At 36.3% G+C, this 19,078-nt stretch overlaps 3 pseudogenes; all 3 read left to right on the forward strand.

The window, feature by feature from the left end:
* Positions 1-623: 623 nt before the first annotated feature.
* On the forward strand, positions 624-742 carry LOC149529686 (5S ribosomal RNA; annotated as a pseudogene).
* Positions 743-3,501: 2,759 nt separating this feature from the next.
* Positions 3,502-3,620, forward strand: LOC149529687 (5S ribosomal RNA; annotated as a pseudogene).
* Positions 3,621-9,878: 6,258 nt separating this feature from the next.
* Positions 9,879-9,997, forward strand: LOC149529688 (5S ribosomal RNA; annotated as a pseudogene).
* Positions 9,998-19,078: the final 9,081 nt, after the last annotated feature.

Raw genomic sequence — 19,078 nt, forward strand, 5'->3', positions numbered from 1 at the left:
ATTGGCTCAATGAAAATAAGGGCTATCAAAGTGCATTACAATGCATGCATTAAGCTTAGGGTACAAGAGTTGGATGTTGGGTGTAATCATATGAATGTTGTTGCACTAGATCCCATTAGAAATCCATAGCTAAGCATGCTTGTGCTAGAGTAATACTAGGATAGGTGACCTCCCAAGAAGTCTTGTTGTAGCACCATTTTTCAGTCTTTGGTTTGGGCATCATATTACTTACACTGGAGTTTTGTTTCTCAGAACCCCTTTTCAATCATGCATCCACCCTTTTGGTTTTTCTCCCCATTTTCCATTCTAAAACCTGATTTTGTCCTCAAATCCATGTCAGGGTCCCCAAGTCTATTTGCAAGTGTTGGTAAGTGGCATCTTTGACTTACAACGGTAAAAATATAACCACACACTTTAAGTGCTGGATGGACATTTATGCTCGTCTTCCTAGTGTTGCATTTTTAGTATTGAATGAGGCACATTCCTAATTTTGGAGCTCTTTTTACTTCCTAGTGCATTTGATAGAGCCTCATAAGGCACAAACTGAGTGCTTGATAAGGTGCATCCTAGATAACATGCATTCCAATTCATGTGCTAAGGTAAGGGCAAGAGGGTTTGATGTTGGGTGCAATCATACTAGCATTAGTGCACTTGATCTCATACGAACTCCACAGTTAAGCATGCTTGGGTTGGAGTAGTATTGAGATGGGTGACCTCCTAGGAAGTCTCGGTGTTGCACCCTTTTCTTACTTTTTAGAGCCTTTGGTTCTATCATCATTATATTCACACTTTCATTTTGGTTCTTAAGGCCTATTTTCAATCACACTTCCCAATTCTCTATCATGTTCCCCGAGTTAAGTTCATTTTGGCTGCCTGAACCTACTGCTTGTCTGCCAGGTGTAACAAAGGCACTGCCCCAACCTTGCAATACTGAAATGTTAATGATTCATTCCCAATGCTTGGTAGGCACTTGTGTCTTTCTACCCATTGGCACCTTTTGAGTGCTAGATGAGACACATTGTTAATAAAGAAGTGCTTTTTACTTGCTTGCTCATTTTGAGTTCTTGATAAGGTACATTCTAAGTGCTAGGTAAGAGATACTAAACATGACCATAAAATGGCATTCCTAAAAAAAGTATTCTCCATATGGCTGAAACCGTTGATATAATAATTGATTCTTATAATGCCAAAAAGCTTATAAGATTGGAAAATTGATTCAAAAACTTCTGAGGGTCGTAACTTTTGACTCGCATCTTCGCTCTTCTCAAAATTTTCAACATGGCTTCATTAGAAGAAATTGTTTTTTTAGAAACTCGTGTTTGGTTTCATTAGGAGAAGTTGTTTGTATAGAAACTTGTTCCTTTTTTTCTATTGGTGTCTTCAAGTGCCAGATGAGGTGTGTTCTTAATGTCAGAGTGTTCTTTACTTGCTCACACATTTTGAGTGCTTGATAAGGTGATTCCTAGATGAGGTGCATTATGTTGAACACACTAAGCTTAGGGTGCAAGAATTTGATGTTGGGAATGATCATAATAGTGTTAGTGCATTGGATCCCATCAGAACTTTGTAGTTAAGCACGCTTGGGCCAAAGTAGTACTGGAATGGGTGACCTCCTGGGAAGTCTCAATTTTGCACCTTTCTTCAGTCTTTGGTCTGGGTAACATATTACTTATGCTGGAGTTTTGGTTTTTAGAACCCCTTTTTAATCATGCATCCTCCCTTTTGGTCTTGCTCCTCATTTTCTGTCTCGATACTCGATTCCATTTTGGGTCCCTCGAGTCTATTTCTCATCTTGTGGGTGTTGGAAAGTGACATCTTTGACTTACAACATTAAAAATTTAACGACACACTTTGAGTGCTAGATGGACATTTGTACTCATCTTCTTAATGCTTCCTTTCGAGTACTAGATAAGGCACATTCCTAATTCATGAGCTCTTTTTACTTCCTTGTGCATTGATAGTGCCTTATAAGGCACATTCTGAGTGCTAGATAAGGTGTATCCTAGATAGCATGTATTCTAATGCACGTGCTAAGTTGAGGGCAAGATGGTATGACATTAGGTGGATAATACCAGCATTAGTGCATTGGATCCCATTAGAACATTGTACTTAAGTGTACTTGGGATAGAGTAGTACTGGGATGGGTGACTACCTGAGAATTTCTAGTGTTGCACCCTTTTGTTACTATTTAGAGCCTTTGGTTTAGTCATTGTTATATTCACACTACCATTTTGGTTCTCAAGGTCTATTTTCAATTACACTTCCCCATTCTCTGTCCTGTATTTCAATTTAAGTTCATTTTGGTTGCCTGAGCCTATTCTCATCTCCCAAGTGTAACAAAGCTATTGCCCCAACCTTGCAATAGTGAATAGTCAATGACTCATGCCCAACTCTATATAGGCACTCTTGTCTTTCTTCCTATTGGCACCTTCTGAGTGCTAGATGAGGCACATTCTTATATCAAAGTTCTTTTTAGTTGCTCATTCATTCTAAGTGCTTGATAAGGTACATTTTGAGTGCTAGATCAGAGGTGCTAAACATGACCATAAAATGACATTCCTCAAAAAATTATTCTCCATATGGATTAAAATACTCATATAATAATTGATTCTTATAATGACAAAAAGCTTATAAGATTGGAAAATTGATTCAAGAACTTTAGAGGGTCGTAACTTTTGACCCGCATCTTTGTTCTTCTCAAAATTTTCCACGTGGCCTCATTACAAGAAGTTGTTTTTTTAGAAACTCATGTTTGGCTTCATTAAGAGAATTTGTTTGTATATAAACTTGCACCTTTCTTCCTATTGGTGCCTTCTTAGTGTTGCATGAGGTGTGTTGTTAATGTCAGAGTGCTCTTTACTTGCTCATGCAATTTAAGTGCTTGATAAGGTGCACTTTGAATGCTTGATAAGGTGTGTTCTAGATGAGGTGCATTACAATGCATGCACTAAGCTTCGGGTGTAGGAGTTAGATGTTGGGTGTGATCATACTAGCATTAGTACACTGAATCCCATGAGAACTCCATATTTAAGCACACTTGGTCCAGAGTATTACTGGGATGGGTGATCTCCTGGGAGGTCTTGTTGATTCCCATTTTTAAGTCTATGGTCTGGGAATCATATTAATTATGTTGGATTTTTGTTTCTTAGAGCTCATTTTCAATCATGTGTCCCCCCTTTTGGTTTTGCTCCACATTTTTTGTCCTGAAACCCGATTGTATCCTAGAGTCTATTTCGGGTACCCTGAGTCTATTTCTCATCTTGTTGGTGTTGGAAAGTGGCATCTTTGAATTTTTTGAGTGTTAGATGGACATTTGTATTTTTTTCCCAATGTTGCATTCTGAGTACTAGATAAGGCACATTCCAAATTATGGAGTTCTTTTTACTTCCTTGTGCATTGATAGTGTTTTATAAGCCACATCTTGAGTGCTAGATAAGTTGCATCCTAGATATCATGCATTCTAATGCATTTCCTAAGATCAAGGCAAGAGGGTGTGATGTTGGTTGTGATCATACTAGTGTTAGGGCACTAGATCCCATCAGAACTCTGCAATTAAGGGCGCTTGGGTCAGAGAGGTATTTAGATGGGTGACCTCTTGGGAAGTCTTGATGTTGCACCCTTTTCTTACTTTTTAGAGCCTATATTTTTGTCATTGTTATATTCACATTGCCATTTTGGTTCTTAAGGCCTATTTTCAATCATGCTTCCCCATTCTCTATCTTGTACATCGATTTAAGTCCATTTTGTGTCCCCGAGCCTACTTCTCATTTCTTAGGTGTAACAAAGTTGTTGCCCCAACCTTGCAATAGCAAAAAGTCAATGACTCATTCCCAACCTTGGATAGGTACTTGTGTCTTTCTTCTTGTTGACACCTTCTGAGTACTAGATGAGGCACATTCTTAATGCCAAAGTGCTTTTTACTTTCTCATTCATTTTGAGTGCTCAATAAGGTACATTGTGAGTGCTAGATAAGAGATACTAAACATGACCATAAAATGAAATTCCTCAAAAAAATATTCTCCATATGGCTCAAACTGTTGATATAATAATTGATTCTTATAATGAAAAAAATCTTATAAGATTTAGAAATTGATTCAAGAACCTCCGAGGGTCATAACTTTTGACCCCCATCTTTGTTCCTCTCAAAATTTACCATGTGGCTTCATTAAGGGAAGTTGTTTATCTAGAAACTCATCTTTGGCTTCATTAGGAGAAGTTGTTTGTATAGAAACTCATGCCTTTCTTCCTATTAGCACCTTCTGAGTCTAGATAAGGTGTGTTCTTAATGTTGAAGTGATCTTACTTACTCATGCCTTTTGAGTGCTTGATAAGGTGCATTTTGAGTGCTCGATAAGGTGTGTCCTAGATGAGATGCATTATGATGCATGCACTAAGCACAAGGCACAAGAGATAAATGTTGGGTGCAATCATACTAGTGTTAGTGCTTCAGATCCCATCAGAACTCCACAATTGAGTGCACTTGGGCTAGAGTAATATTGGGATGGGTGACCTCTTAGGAAGTCTCGATGTTGCATCCTTTTTTTGGCTTTGGTTTGGACATTGTATTACTTATGCTGGAGTTTTATTTCTCAGAACCCCTTTTCAATCACGCATCCTCCCTTTTGGTCTTGGTCCCCCTTTTCTGTCCCAAAAACCAATTCCATCATTGAGTCCAGTTCAGGTCCCCCTAGTCTATTTCTCATCTTGGGTGTGTTGGAAAGTGGCATCTTTGACTTACAACATTAAAAATTTAACAATACACTTTGAGTGCTGGATGGAAATTTGTGCTTGTCTTCCTAACAATGCCTTTTGAGTATCAGATAGTGCCTTATAAGGCATGTTCTGAGTGCTAGATAAGGTGCATCCTAGATAACATGCATTCTAATGCACATGCTAAGGTCAGGACAAGAGGGTTTGATGTTGGGTACAATCATACGAACATTATTTCATAGGATCCCATTAGAGCTCTGTAGTTAAGTGCACTTGGACCATAATAGTATAGGGATGGGTCACCTCCTAAGAAGTCCCAGAGTAGTACTGGTATTACTGACCTTCTTGAAAGTCTCAGTGTTGCACTCATTTTCAGTCTTTGATTTGGTCATTATATTACTTATGCTTGAGTTTTGTTTCTAAAAACCACTTTTCATTCATGCATCCTCCCATTTTTTCTTGCTTCTCATTTTCATTTTGAAACTTGATTCCATCCTCGAGTCCATTTCAGGACCCTTGAATCTAATTCTCATCTTGCAAGTGTTGGAAAGTGGCAACTTTAAATTACAATGTTAAAAAGTTAATGATGCATTTTAAGTGTTGGATGGACATTTTTACTCATCTCCCTAATGTTTCCTTCTGAGTACCAAATAAGGCACATTCCTAATTCTAGAGCTCAATTTATTTCCTCGTGCATCTACAGTGCTAGAAAAGGTGCATCCTAGATAACACGTATTCTAATGCATGCCCTAAGGTTAGGACAAGAGGGGTTGATGTTGGGTGTGATCATACCAATGTTAGTGCTCCAGATCCATTCAAAATTTTGTAGTTAAGCGTGCTTGGGATGGAGTAGTATTGGGATGGGTGACCTCCTAGGAATTCCCTTTGTTGCACCCTTTTCTTACTTTTTAGAGCTTTTGGTTGTCATTATTATATTCACATTGCCATTTTGGTTCTCAAGGCTAATTTTCAATCATGCTTCCCCATTCTCTTACCTGTACCCTGATTTAAGTCAATTTTGGGTCCCCGAACCTACTTCTTGTCACCAAGGTGTAATGAAGCTACTACCCCAACATTGTAATAGTGAAGAGTCAATGACTCATTCCTAGTCTTGGATAGGCACTCATGTTGTTCTTCCTATTGGAACCTTTAGAGTACTACATGAGGCACATGCTTAATGCCAAAGTGTTTTTAACTTTCTTGTTCATTTCGAGTCCTTGATAAGGTATGTTCTGAGTACTAGATAAGAGATACTAAACATGGCCATAAAATGAAATTCCTCAAAAAAGTATCCTCCATATGACTAAAACTGTTGATGTAATAAGTGATTCTTATAATGAAAAAAAGCTTATAAGATTGGGAAATTGATTCAAGAACTTTTGAGGGTTGTAACTTTTGACCCTCATCTCTGTTCTTCTCAAAATTTTCCATGTGGCTTCATTAGGAGAAGTTATTTTTTTTATAAACTCATGTTTGACTTCATTAGGAGAAGTTTTTTGTATAGAAACTCACACCTTTCATGCTATTGGTGCCTTTTGAGTGCCAGATAAGGTGTGTCCTTAATGCCAGAGTGCTCTTTACTTGCTCATGCATTTGGTAGCTCGAGAAGTTCATTTTGAGTGCTTGATAAGGTGCATCCTAAATGAAGTGAATTATAATGCTTTCACTATGATTAGGGCACAAAAGTTAGATATTGGGTGTAATCATACCAGTGTTAGTGCACCAGATCCCATCAGAACTTCATTGTTAAGTGCACTTGGTTTGGAGTAGTATTAGGATGGGTGACCTCCTAGGAAGTCTTGGTTTCACACCCTTTTTTAGTCTTTGGTCTTGGCATTGTATTAATTATGCTAGAGTTTTGTTTCTTGGAACCCCTTTTCAATCATGCATCCCCCCTTTTGAGCTTGCTCCCCATTTTTTGTCCCAAAACTCAATTTTATTCTTGAGTCCATTTCAATTCCCCCGATTTATTTCTTTTCTTGTTGGTGTTGGAAAGTGTCACCTTTGACTTACAACATTAAAAAGATAACTACACACTTTGAGTGTTGGATGGAAATTTGTGCTCATCTTCCTAACATTATCTTTCAAGTACTAGATAAGGCACATTCCTCATTCTGGAGTTCTTTTTACTTCCTTATGCATTGATAGTGCCTTATAAGGCATGTTCTGAGTGACAAATAATTTTCATCCTAGATAGCATGCATTTTAATGCATGTGCTAAGATCAGGGCAAGAGGAATCGATGTTGGGTGTGATCATACTAGCATTAGTGGGCCAGATCCCATCACAACTCTACAGTTAAGTGCTTTTGGGCTGAAGTAGTACTGGGATGGGTGAACTCTTGAGAATTCCTAGTGTTGCACCCTTTTCTTAATTTTTAGAGCCTCTGGTTTTGTCACTGTTATATTCACACTGCCATTTTTGTTCTCAATGACCATTTTCAATCATGCTTCCCCATTCTCTATCTTGTACCCCAATTGAAGTCCATTTTGGGTCATCGAGCCTACTTTTCATCTTCCAGGTGTAACAAAATTGGTGCCCCTACCTTGTAATGGTGAAAAGTCAATGGCTCATTCCTAGCCCTGGATAGGCACTTGTGTCTTTCTTCCTATTAGTGCCTTCTTAGTGTTAGATGAGGCACATTATTAATGCCAAAGTGTTTTTTACTTGCTTGTTAATTCTAATTTCTCGATAAAATATGTTGTAAGTGGTAGATAAGAGATACTAAACACAACCATAAAATGATGTATTCTTGAAAAATGTATTCCTCATATGGCTGAAACTGTTGATATAATAATTGATTCTTATAATGGTGAAAAGCTTATAAGATTGAGAAATTGATTCAAGAACTTCCAAGGGTAGTAACTTTTGAACAGTGTCTCTGTTCTTCTCAAAATTTTCTATGTGTCTTCATTAGTAGTTTTTTTTTAGAAACTCATGTTTGGCTTCATTAGGAGAAATTTTTTGTATAGAAACTTGTGCCTTTTTTCCTATTGGCACCTTTTGAGTGTCAGATGAGGTGTGTCCTTAATGGCAAAGTGCTCTTTACTTGTTCATGCATTTTGAGTGCTTAATAAGGTGCATTATGAGTGCTTGATAAGGTACATTATGATGCATGCACTAAGCTTAGGGTGAAAAAGTTAGATGTTGGGTGCAATCATACCAATTTTAGTGTGATTAAAAATGTCCAATCAACTTAATACCTTAATAAAAAAGGATTAGACTTCCTTTCATTGTGATTCCATGGTCAAACAACATCATGTGTTTTACATTAAATAGTACTCAAAATTCATTTAATTTATAAACTTGAGAGCATAAACTTGAAAGGATGACTACAAAGTCTATACTCTAATTCTCCTTCAAGTCATTACAACTAAAATGAAGGAGATGCTGAAGGAATTCTACGCTAGTAACTGAAAAAACAACTTAACTCAAAGCTTTAAAGTAATGCTGGAATATTAAACTTATCTATTCACCTATGTTGTAGGAAAAATTCATTGATTTTGTTTTCAATGGTTACAGGAGCAACATAATTCTATCTTACAAGGAAATAAACAAGGAAATGAAGTGTATTCTAACGGAACAATTTTCCATGTGGCTTCACTAGGAGAAGTTGTTTGTATATAAACTCACTCCTTTTTTCTTATTGGTGTTTTTTGAGTGTTAGATGAGGTGGGCCCTTAATGCTAAAGCACTCTTTACTTGCTCATGCATTTTGAGTGCTTGATAAGGTGCATTTTGAGTGCTCAATAAGGTGTGTCCTAAATGAAGTGCATTATGATGCATGCACTAAGTTCAGGGAAAGAAAGTCAGATGTTGGTTGCAATTATACCAGTGTTAGTGACTGGATCCCATTAGAACTCCCCAGTTAAGTGCGCTCTGGCCATAGTAGTACTAGGATGGGTGACATCCCAAGAAGTCAAAGTTTTGCACCCTTTTCTTACTTTTTAGAGCCTCTAGTTTTGTCATTGTTATATTCACACTTAATCAAGCTTCCCCATTCTCTATCCTGTACCCTAATATAAGTCCATTTTGAGTTCTCGATCCTACTTCTCATCTCCTAGGTGTAACAAAGTTGCTACCCCAACCTTGCAATAGCGAGAAGGCAATAACTCATTCCTAGCCCTGTATAGGCACTTGAGTCTTTCTTCCTCTTGTTGCCTTATGAGTGCTAGATTAGGCACATTCTTTATGCCAAAGTGCCTTTTACTTGCTCATTCATTCTGAGTGCTAGATAAGAGAGAGATACTAAACAAGACCATAAAATGAAGTTCCTCAAAATATTTTCCATATGGCTGAAACTCTTGATATAATAATTAATTTTTGTAATGAAAAAAAGCTTACAAGATTGGGAAATTGATTAAAGAACTTTTGAGGGTCATAACTTTTAACCCACATCTTCTCAAAATTTTCCATGTGGCTTCATTAGGAGAAGTTGTTTGTATAGAAACTCATACCATTCTTTCTATTACTGCCTTTTGAGTGTCATATGAGGTGTGTTATTAATGCTAGAGTTCTCTTTACTTGCTCATGCATTTTGAGTGCTCAATAATGTACATCTTAGATGAGGTGCATTATGATGTATACACTAAGCTCAAAGCACAAGAGTTAAATGTTGGGTGTGATCATACCAATTTTAGTGCACCAGCTCCCATCAAAACTCCTTAGTTAAGCATGCTTGGGCTAGAGTAGTATTGGTATGGGTGACCTCCTTGGAAGTCTAGGCATTGTACCATTTTTCTATCTTTGGTCTAGGCATCGTATTACTTATGCTAGAGTTTTGTTTCTTAGAAATCCTTTTCAATCATAAATCCTCCATTTTGGTCTTGCTCCCCATTTTTTGTCTCGGAACCCAATTTCATTATTGAGTCCATTTTTTCTCCCCTGAGTTTATTTATCATCTTGTGGGTGTTAGAAAGTGGCATCTTTGACTTACACCATTAAATATTTAATGTCACACTTTGAGTGTTGGTTGGATATTTGTGCTCATCTTCCTAACATAGCCTTTCAAGGACCCGATAAGGCACATTCCTAATTCTTGACCTCTTTTTACTTCCTCATACATTGATAATGAATTGTAAGGCACATTCTGAGTGATAGATAAGGTGCATCCTAGATAGTATGCATTCTAATGAACGTGCTAAGGTCAGTGCAAGAGGGTTTAATATTGGGTGTGATCATACAAGTGTTAGTGCACTGGATCCCATCAGAACTCTGCAGTTAAGCATTCTTGTGTTGGAGTAGTGTTGGGATGGGTGACCTCCTAGGAAGTTTTAATATTGCACCCTTTCCTTACTTTTTAGATCCTGTAGTTTTGTCATTATTATATTCACACTGCCATTTTGGTTCTCAAGGCCCATTTTCAATCACGCTTCCCCACTCTCTATCTAGTAACTTGGTTTAAGTCCATTTTGGTTCCCCAAGCCTACTTCTTGTCTCCTACGTGTAACAAAGTTGCTGCCCCAACCTTGCAATAGAGAAAAGTCAATGACTCATTCCCAGCCCTGGATAGGCACTTGTGTCTTTCTTCCTATTGGCACCTTCTATGTGCTAGATTAGGCATATTCTTAATGCCAAATTGATTTTTTCTTGCTCATTTATTCAAAGTGCTCAATAAGGTATGTTAGGAGTGCTAGATAAGAGATACTAAACATGAACGTAAAATGACATTCCTCAAAAAAGTATTCTCCATATGGCTGAAACCATTGATATAATAATTGGTTCTTATGATGATGAAAATCTTATAAGATTGGGAAATTAATTCAAAAACTTCAGAGGGTTGTAACTTTTGACCTGCACCTTCTTAACATTTTCCTCATGGCTTCATTAGGAGAAGTTGATTGTATAGAAACTCACACCTTTTTTCCTATTGGCGGCTTTTGGGTGCTAGATGAGGTCTGTTCTTAATGCCAAAATGCTCTTTACTTGCTCCTATGTAATGCCCCACCTGAAGATCCTTAGAACAAGGATAAATATAAGCCAAGATAATTTAAAAATAAGTATGGATGCACATGATAGAGAACATACAAGGACCACAAAGATTGCAATGAAAGACTAAGAAAACATCCAAACACTAACAAATTTCCAAATGCCATCATTGACCAAAATGACTAACCATGAAAGTACATAAATGATTTTGAGTCCAAAACATTATGAAATAAACATGCAATTCCAAGGTATTTGTAGTCACAAAAGCTTAGACCCTTTCCCAAAGTCTTACCTAAGGACAACCTCGTGAAACATGGAAATAACCTCCAGGCTATGGGACTTGAACTATGAGGTGGAATCTTTGAAGAAGGTTGACTTCCTCTCCTATCAGGATGCACCTAAAGTATTCTTGAAGAGAAAAGGGAGAAATAATACATAAAAGCAACTACATAATCTATTCTAAAGAGGCAATGCACCAAAATAGGGTGTCCAGATTAGTCTCTACTGATACATGCATAGTGTTATTATTATGTTAGTCTAAAGATATACAGATTCAAACCCTACTTTAATTTATAATTTACACATAGATGAGGAAACCATATGATCGACACAAGGAAGATACTTCACTTTTATCGCCTACAGGTCAAAAAAATATAGAAAGTGTAGATTATAGATATTTGCAATACATTGAGGAGAGGCAAACAAATTTACACAGTACAACGATGGTTGAAAGAGATAAGGTAGGAAGTCATATAACTCAAAGGCAACAAAGAGTTTATAGTAGCATGCCAAGGTAGTACAAAAGAAATAGAGGAAATCTAACCTTGAGAAAGAGTACAATGTTTGCCTCTATAGTGCTAGTATAACTTGGATGAATTCCTTCACAAGAGAAAACTTAACCACTACGATCAAATCTCTAGAGAGAAAATCACTACAAAAGACCATAAAGATTTGATCTTTGCATAAATCTACAGATGAAAGATCACTTGTTCACCAAAAAAATATTTAAGAGGTTAGGAATGATGGTTATTTAATCTCTAACTAAATGAATGGCTTAACAAATGGTGGTGGAGTATCTCTTCACAATTATCGAGCCTGGGGATCAATGAAAGTGGTGGAAAAGAATCAGATTGATCATTCAAGGAACTACTTTCACTACTACTAACATCCAACTTGATGATCATATTTGGTCAAATGATATTTAGTGATTAATATCTACTGCATGGACCAAACATTTCTCATTGTTATGCCAAGCTATCAACATCCAATCTTTATGCCTTAACTATCCACAATCACATCCTCGCCACCACTTTCTCCAAATAACTATTCCTTCTTGCAAAATCATGACTTGCTAGTCATTGTTGCGTCACCACTTTGAACTAGCATTACTGTCTAATCTTTGCAACCAAGAAAAACAAAGGGAATTACTTGATCATGAATTGAAGCTTAGCTACCTTTCGATCTGTAGTGATCATGCACTGCCCATAGATTAGAAGGATCTAATAGTGTAGGATATAATTTGAACATTGGAACTCTTGCTTTTCCATGTCATTGTAACTCAAACCATAGCATGTCAACGTGATCATGTGATTGGGAGAAATTAAAATAGGGCACACTTTCAAAGTCTTAATCTTAGTCAGTGCTTGATTGCTCGCAACCATGCGATTCACATGGTCATGACTTAAAATACTAAGAAATAACATGAAATGGAGAAAATGACTTAATGTTATATCATTTCATGTACATACTATGTGACTATTAAACTAATCATTGTTTGAATGTAATTTTTGGTAGGAGGCAATTCTTGATTAACATTTTTGGCAACTCAGGGGGGATGCAAGCCTGATTAACATATGACTAGTGACCATTTAGAAAGATCCATTGGGCTATAGAGTCTTTGAAACCATAAACTCATTAGTATACCACCTTTGCTACACTTCGCGTCATAAAAAATATTCTTTCTCTGCAACTTGAAAAATAATTTGTAGAATCAGACCCCTCCTTTCCAAAATAAAACATGTGCTCATGCACTTCTTGAAAATAAGAAAGAACAAGAAAGAAAAAACTTCTTTGACTATGTTCATGAGATGATAAAAATCATCAAAAACAAGGTTTAAGATATATACCATTAATAGGAATGGGAAAGACTTTTCCATTAGGCTTGCTTAACTAAAAATCATTAGATTACTTACAACTGATGATCACATAGGGGCCACTCCATAAGGAATTGAACTTTTTGTGTCTCCTAGCCTTTGCCTTGTCTGCATCCCATATCAACAAAAGGTCACTTTCCCTGGAAATTCTGACTTTAGACTTTTTATCAAAGATCCTCTTCATCTATTGCTGATGTATCTCAAGGGTCTGGAATGCTTGACCTCTTTTCTCCTCTAACTCCATCAGATCTGCCATTCTTACAAACATAACATCATCTTCAATCAATTCCAACTAATGAGCCAACTCAAAAGCAAGAAAATCTAATGATACAGGAAGCCTAGCTTCCCTACCATAGACTAACATGAAGGGAGAATTTTCTATGGGCCTCTTGGGTGTGATTCTATCAACCTAATGGGCATTCCTTAGCTTCTAATGCTAGCACCTTTAGTTATCCTCCACCATCCTCTTAATGATTCTGATAAAATTCCTATTAGATGATTCAACCAAACTATTACCCTAGGGTAATAGTTATAGGATATGCTCAAGTAAATACCATGATCAAGTGCCCATGTACAAATTTGAGCTCCTATGAATGATTTAGCATTATATAAAATAATAGTTGAAGGGACACCAAACCTAGTTACAATCCCATCAAGGAATTTGAAAAATGAAGGTTTTGTAGAATCCTTTAGTGCTACTGGCTCTATCCATCTTGTAAAATAATTAGTAGTGGCTAAAATCCATTTATGACTAGAGCTAGAAAGAGGATTGATGGAACCAATACAATCTAGTCTCCATTGGGTAAAAGGTTGATCTACCTAGATGGGATGAAGTGGAAGTGCTGCAAGTCTCTGTTTACCTAAGAAGAAAGTGCACTTCTTGCACTTCCTCACATGTTTGTGGCAATCATGAAATAGGGATGGCTAGTAGTAACCAGCTCTCATAATTTTCATTGTAGTAGTCCTTACTAAGAAATGACAATCATCAAGTCCATCGTGAAGTTCTTTGACTATTCTCTCTATTTGATCTGTATCAACACATCTTAGTAGGGCTCCACTGAAATATTTCCTAGAAAGAACACCATTAGTTATAGCATAAGGAATAGACTATAGCCTAAATTGTCTTCTCTTAGCTTTATTCAACCTCTAAGGATATCCATTCCCAACCAAGAAGGCTTTCATATCATCCATCCAACCCCTAGGATTATCATTTCTTGTTTCCTATTGTTTTGTTAATACCAAGACAACCTCCTTTTAAATCTCATGAGATGAGATCATTTTTTTGAACAAACCCCTTCCCCTTATCAGCTTGGTGATCTAAGTTTCCATGTCATATTCCATTACCTTGGTGGTCCAACCATCCCTCTTTTCACTAATATCTTTGTTTAACAAGAAATATTTTATGCTAGCATAAGGAACCAACAAGTGGATTTTATTATGAGACAATAGGTGTCTAAATTTCTTTAGGGCTCTTATGACTACAAGAGCCTACTTTTCCACATAGCTATATTTATTTTCACACTCCTTGAGTCCTTCACTAAAAAATAAATAGGTTACTCTTCATTTTTTTATTTTAGCTGTGTCAAGACAATAGAAATACTCAACTCACCTCCTAATGTGTAGAGGATGAAATCCTTATCAAAAATTGGATTAATGAGAGTGAGGGATGTAGCTACGACTGCCTTGATCTCCTCAAAACTTGCTTTCTTTTCCTTGGTACATGAGAAGGCCATATTATTTCTTAGAATAGTTGTAAGAGGTTTCACCATGGTATCTAGGTTAGGAATAAATCTCCTTACAAATTTTATTCTACCAAGAAGGTCTTGTAGACCCTTCTTGTGACTAGGAAGCAGAAGGTCAAGTATTACTTTTGTTGTTTTTGGATCAATGGTTAGGACCACTTTAGCTACAATGTCCCAAAAAATTCCCTTGATAAGTGGAAAAGACACACTTGATTGGATTTAGGAACACCCCATACTCTCTACATTTCACAAATACTTGCCTGAGGTGGCCAAAATGCTCTATTGTATTCTTTGAGTATACTATGATATCATCAAGATAGACTAACACAAAATTTTCAATCATATTTTTGAAGGCCATCTCCATCACCTTTTGAAATGTGGCACCTATATTTGTTAGTCCAAATTGGACACCCCATTTAGTAGTGAAAGTAATTTTATATCTGTCAATCTCTTTAACCAACACCTAATTATAACCTGAGAACCTATCCAAGAAGGAGAATCTCTCTGAACCACTGACCTTAGACAATATTTGTTCCATAGAAGGGAGGGGATGGTGATATTTAAGAGAGGCTTGATTAAGATCCCTAAAACCTATGCACAATCTAATCTCTCCATTCTTTTTTCTAATAGGGACAAGGTTTTCCACCCGAGAGGAATGATTGATAGGAAAAATGATATTGGCATCAATTATTTGGACAACTCATTTCTCATTAGGGGTTTAATCTTGGGATTTATTGGCCTCTATTTTTTCTTAATAGGCTTAACATTATCTACTAGATCTATAGTATGTTGAAACAAGCTGGGATCAAATCCTTTCAAATCATCATATGTCCAAGAAAATATATCATTGAATTCTTGACATAGATGAACAAAATTTTCTTGTTTAGTTTTAGAACATACCTTCCCCACGTTTAGCATTTTTTCATCAACAACTATGATTGGTACATGATCTCCTTTGTTTATAGCAAGATTCATGCCTCTTTCCCTTGCTTGGTCATCAGGGTTGAAGATAACCTCTAATGTAATGAGACCCTTAGGTAATTTGTTGGAGCTGAGGTTGATGATTTGATCTCCATATTGGTCACATAACCTCACCTAATTTCTATTTGAAAATTTTGCTTCATTCTGCAAGAAACTCACTATTTTTGCATCATATTCAAAGACCTGCCAATTAATATCATTATCAGGGACAACAGGTCTGATTACCATCTTAATTCTCTATCTCTTTTCATCTTCTAGGCTTCTTAAGACATCATGAGATGCACCGACTACTTCAAGTCTATTAGCATGTCTATTTTTCTTCCTAGAAATACTTTCAATATTGAATGCACTAAAATTTTCAAGCAAATCCCACACCCTATGTTTGTAAGACTTGAACAAATTATTCGTAGTGACATTTTGGTTCCTCACCTAATTGATTACCAACTCACTACCCCATACATAGTCAATGCCTAGATTTGTCTTTTTTGAGCGATTAAGAGACCCTGAATCAAAGTCTCATATTTGGCCACATTATTAGTACAACTAAAATGCAACCTAAATCAGAAATAATATCTTTCTAATGCAAGAGAAACCAACATTATGCCAACCCCTGATCCATTCTCATTTGTTGATCCATCAAAGTACATGCTCCATATCCCATTTATATCTTCTTTGGATTTCACCAAGTTAGGGACGAGAGCATCCTTTTCTAGATATACAATATGTGCCCAAGTTGGTCTCTAAGGTCTTTGATATGGGATCAAATTGATAGGCATTAGCCCATTCATCAAAGAGGAAATTAGGTATATTAGATAAGAAGGTGGCAGGCTTGTTTGGTGTATCATTCTCATCCACTTCTAGGATGGTACAATTCATATTGATGAAGTTAGGAGTATAGGGCTCAATATGATGGAGAGCTAATGGTTTTACTTTGATTGAAGTGTTGGTTCTATATCTAGTTCTAAAAATCATATATGACCAATCGAAAGATATGTAGCCACCTATTTGAGTAGTGAAGTTCCTTGATAGACAAATGGCAAAATGCAGATTGACTTCTATATCTTGAACTATAGTACAACGTGGACAAGCATGTAAGGTAATCTCAACATTCCTAAGGATTCCCATAGTCTTGATGATACTAGTGTCAAGTTGTAACACATCTTTAACAATGGGTTCATATTTCATTTCTAAGGCATCAACAACACATTTGGGCATTACTGAACTACTTGCTCCAGAGTCAACCATACAATTATGAATTAGCTTATCTCCTATGAGAAAAGAAACATAGAATGGAGGAGGTTTAACCTTTTTACTTACTTCTACCTACTTTGATGGTTACACCAAGCTTACAACATTCTTCATACTAGGTGGCTAATCTCCGAGTTCAATGCTTTCCAACTCTTGCTGTAGTAGCCTCCTTTGCAATGGTAAAGTAGCTACAACATACCACGTAGAAATGTTTTCATTGTGATGGGTGTGCAAACTGCTTTTGTTTTTGTATATTCTTTATAACTTTTTCCTTGTCTTAAGCCTGTCTAAAACCTTGTTATGCCATTAGTTATTAAGGAATATAATGCATTTAATAAAGTCTTAAGGTTTGAAATATTTCTTGAAAAGAGTGGATGTTTAATGTATACATATTGATATATTGTGATCTATTCTGCTATAGGAACTAAAGATGTGAGAATATGGAGTGGGCCATTCAGCTGAAAGAACAAATTTTAAAGTTATCATTTTGTTACATTAAGTAAATAGTTTCAAATGGCTCTATTTTGGCCATATGTTATTTTAGCCAGACAATTTTATAAATTTTATGTATGGCCAGCAGCCAAAACAAACTATTATCCCTGTTTAGGAAACATGCCAGTGGCCATTCTAGGTAGTTTTTAATATGGTTAAAGATTTTATATAAGTGAATGTGAATTAAAGACATATCATTGATAATCTATAAAAATACTCTATTCCAGATTACTTTTGAATTTTTAAAGCATGATTTTCAAGCATCAGTTGGTGTTTTATCTCTCACCTCGCGAACCAGACGAGGGCCCCCTCTCGGGAAACTTGGTGAGATTCCAATAGATTACTTTGTAAGTATTTTAGTATTATTGATTGCATGTGTTTCTCTTAGTTTTGATTGCATGCATTTATAATAAGGTTGCCATATATGTTTGCTAATCAAATTCACATAGAGCTTGTTGATTAATCATGAATTCAATTGTTTGATGGAATTATTGATTGCGACAGTCTTATAAAAGAATTGTTTGATGTTAATACATAAATCTGTTATATAATACTATTCGTTCTGTTCTTCCTACCACTCCCATTCAGCCTTGGTACTCATAATATCATCTTTTGTATTTCCCTTACTATATCGTTTCAGTCGTTAAACCATAATATTTATCATACTCACAACTTTCTATCGCCATTCACAATATCCCCTGTCGCCCTCTATCAACTTCTTGCCGCATCTTGTATTTTGAACCAGCCCGTTAGAAACAACTTCCCATCACAGCGTAAGCATATTACATTAAACAAAAACTCTGCAACAAGCATTCATTGAGATTAATTGTTTGTTAATAGTATTTGGGATTAATCAATTAAAGGAGTGTTAAAAGTATTTGTGTTTAATTGTTTAAAGTGTGTTGATAATATTCATATCATTCATAAAGACATTGTGTTTTGTTTCTAGGTGTGAACTTTAGATTAGAATCCATTTGCAAAAGTAGTCTTAGATGTGTGGTAATTTAGATAGTTTAATTTATCAACAAGTAATAATTGCATTCATAAACCTTGTGATTTATTATCTTCACCCCTTGAGCAAACAGCCATGATATCTCTCGCAAGTCCACGATTCTCAGATTGACATTTTAGGGGTAATTTTTGATTCAACTATATCCATATAAAGGCCATCTAATTGAACCTCAGTTTTACCCAATATTTTTGGCACCGTTGCCAGGGAGAGATATTAAAGGTGTGAAACTATAATAAGTCGAGATAGGAATAGTGAGTGCTTGAGAAATCTTGAGCAATTGTCAACCTTGCTTAGGATAGTACCTTTGGTTCCACTGCAGTAAATCATTTAGGTGCATGAATAGGCCTAGAGATAGTCAAGGTAGATTTGTTAAGAAGGAATCTGTAGGTAGCTCAAAAAATCAAAAATCACAAAAAGAGAAAAATCCATCAACCATTGAAACCAAACTAAGTGGTGAAGTTAAAATCCAGCCATTCTCTCAATTCACCTCTCTTACTACACCCTCTGAAACTACTGAACAGTTTGCAAAGTCATACAAAATTAGGTGTAGTAAGCCTCTAGAGCCTCACGAACAACCCTTTAAAACATCTTTTACACCTTGGGCAACCAAATTTTTGGAAGAAGTCATGGCTGACAATATCAAAAACAACAATGTAGGGGGAAATAATGTTGAAAACAATAGGAATGAAATTGTTCAACATAATACAGCCTTCAAATTTCCTATTCAACCTCCCATTGATGATGCCCCTATGAAAAATATCCCTCACTTAGGACTTCCCATATTTCGAGGGTCAACCTCCGAGGATCTTGATA

Source organism: Cupressus sempervirens, chromosome 11, assembly GCF_028749045.1.
Source record: "Cupressus sempervirens isolate cs-2001-9-10 chromosome 11, ASM2874904v1, whole genome shotgun sequence".
Classification (NCBI taxonomy): domain Eukaryota; kingdom Viridiplantae; phylum Streptophyta; class Pinopsida; order Cupressales; family Cupressaceae; genus Cupressus; species Cupressus sempervirens.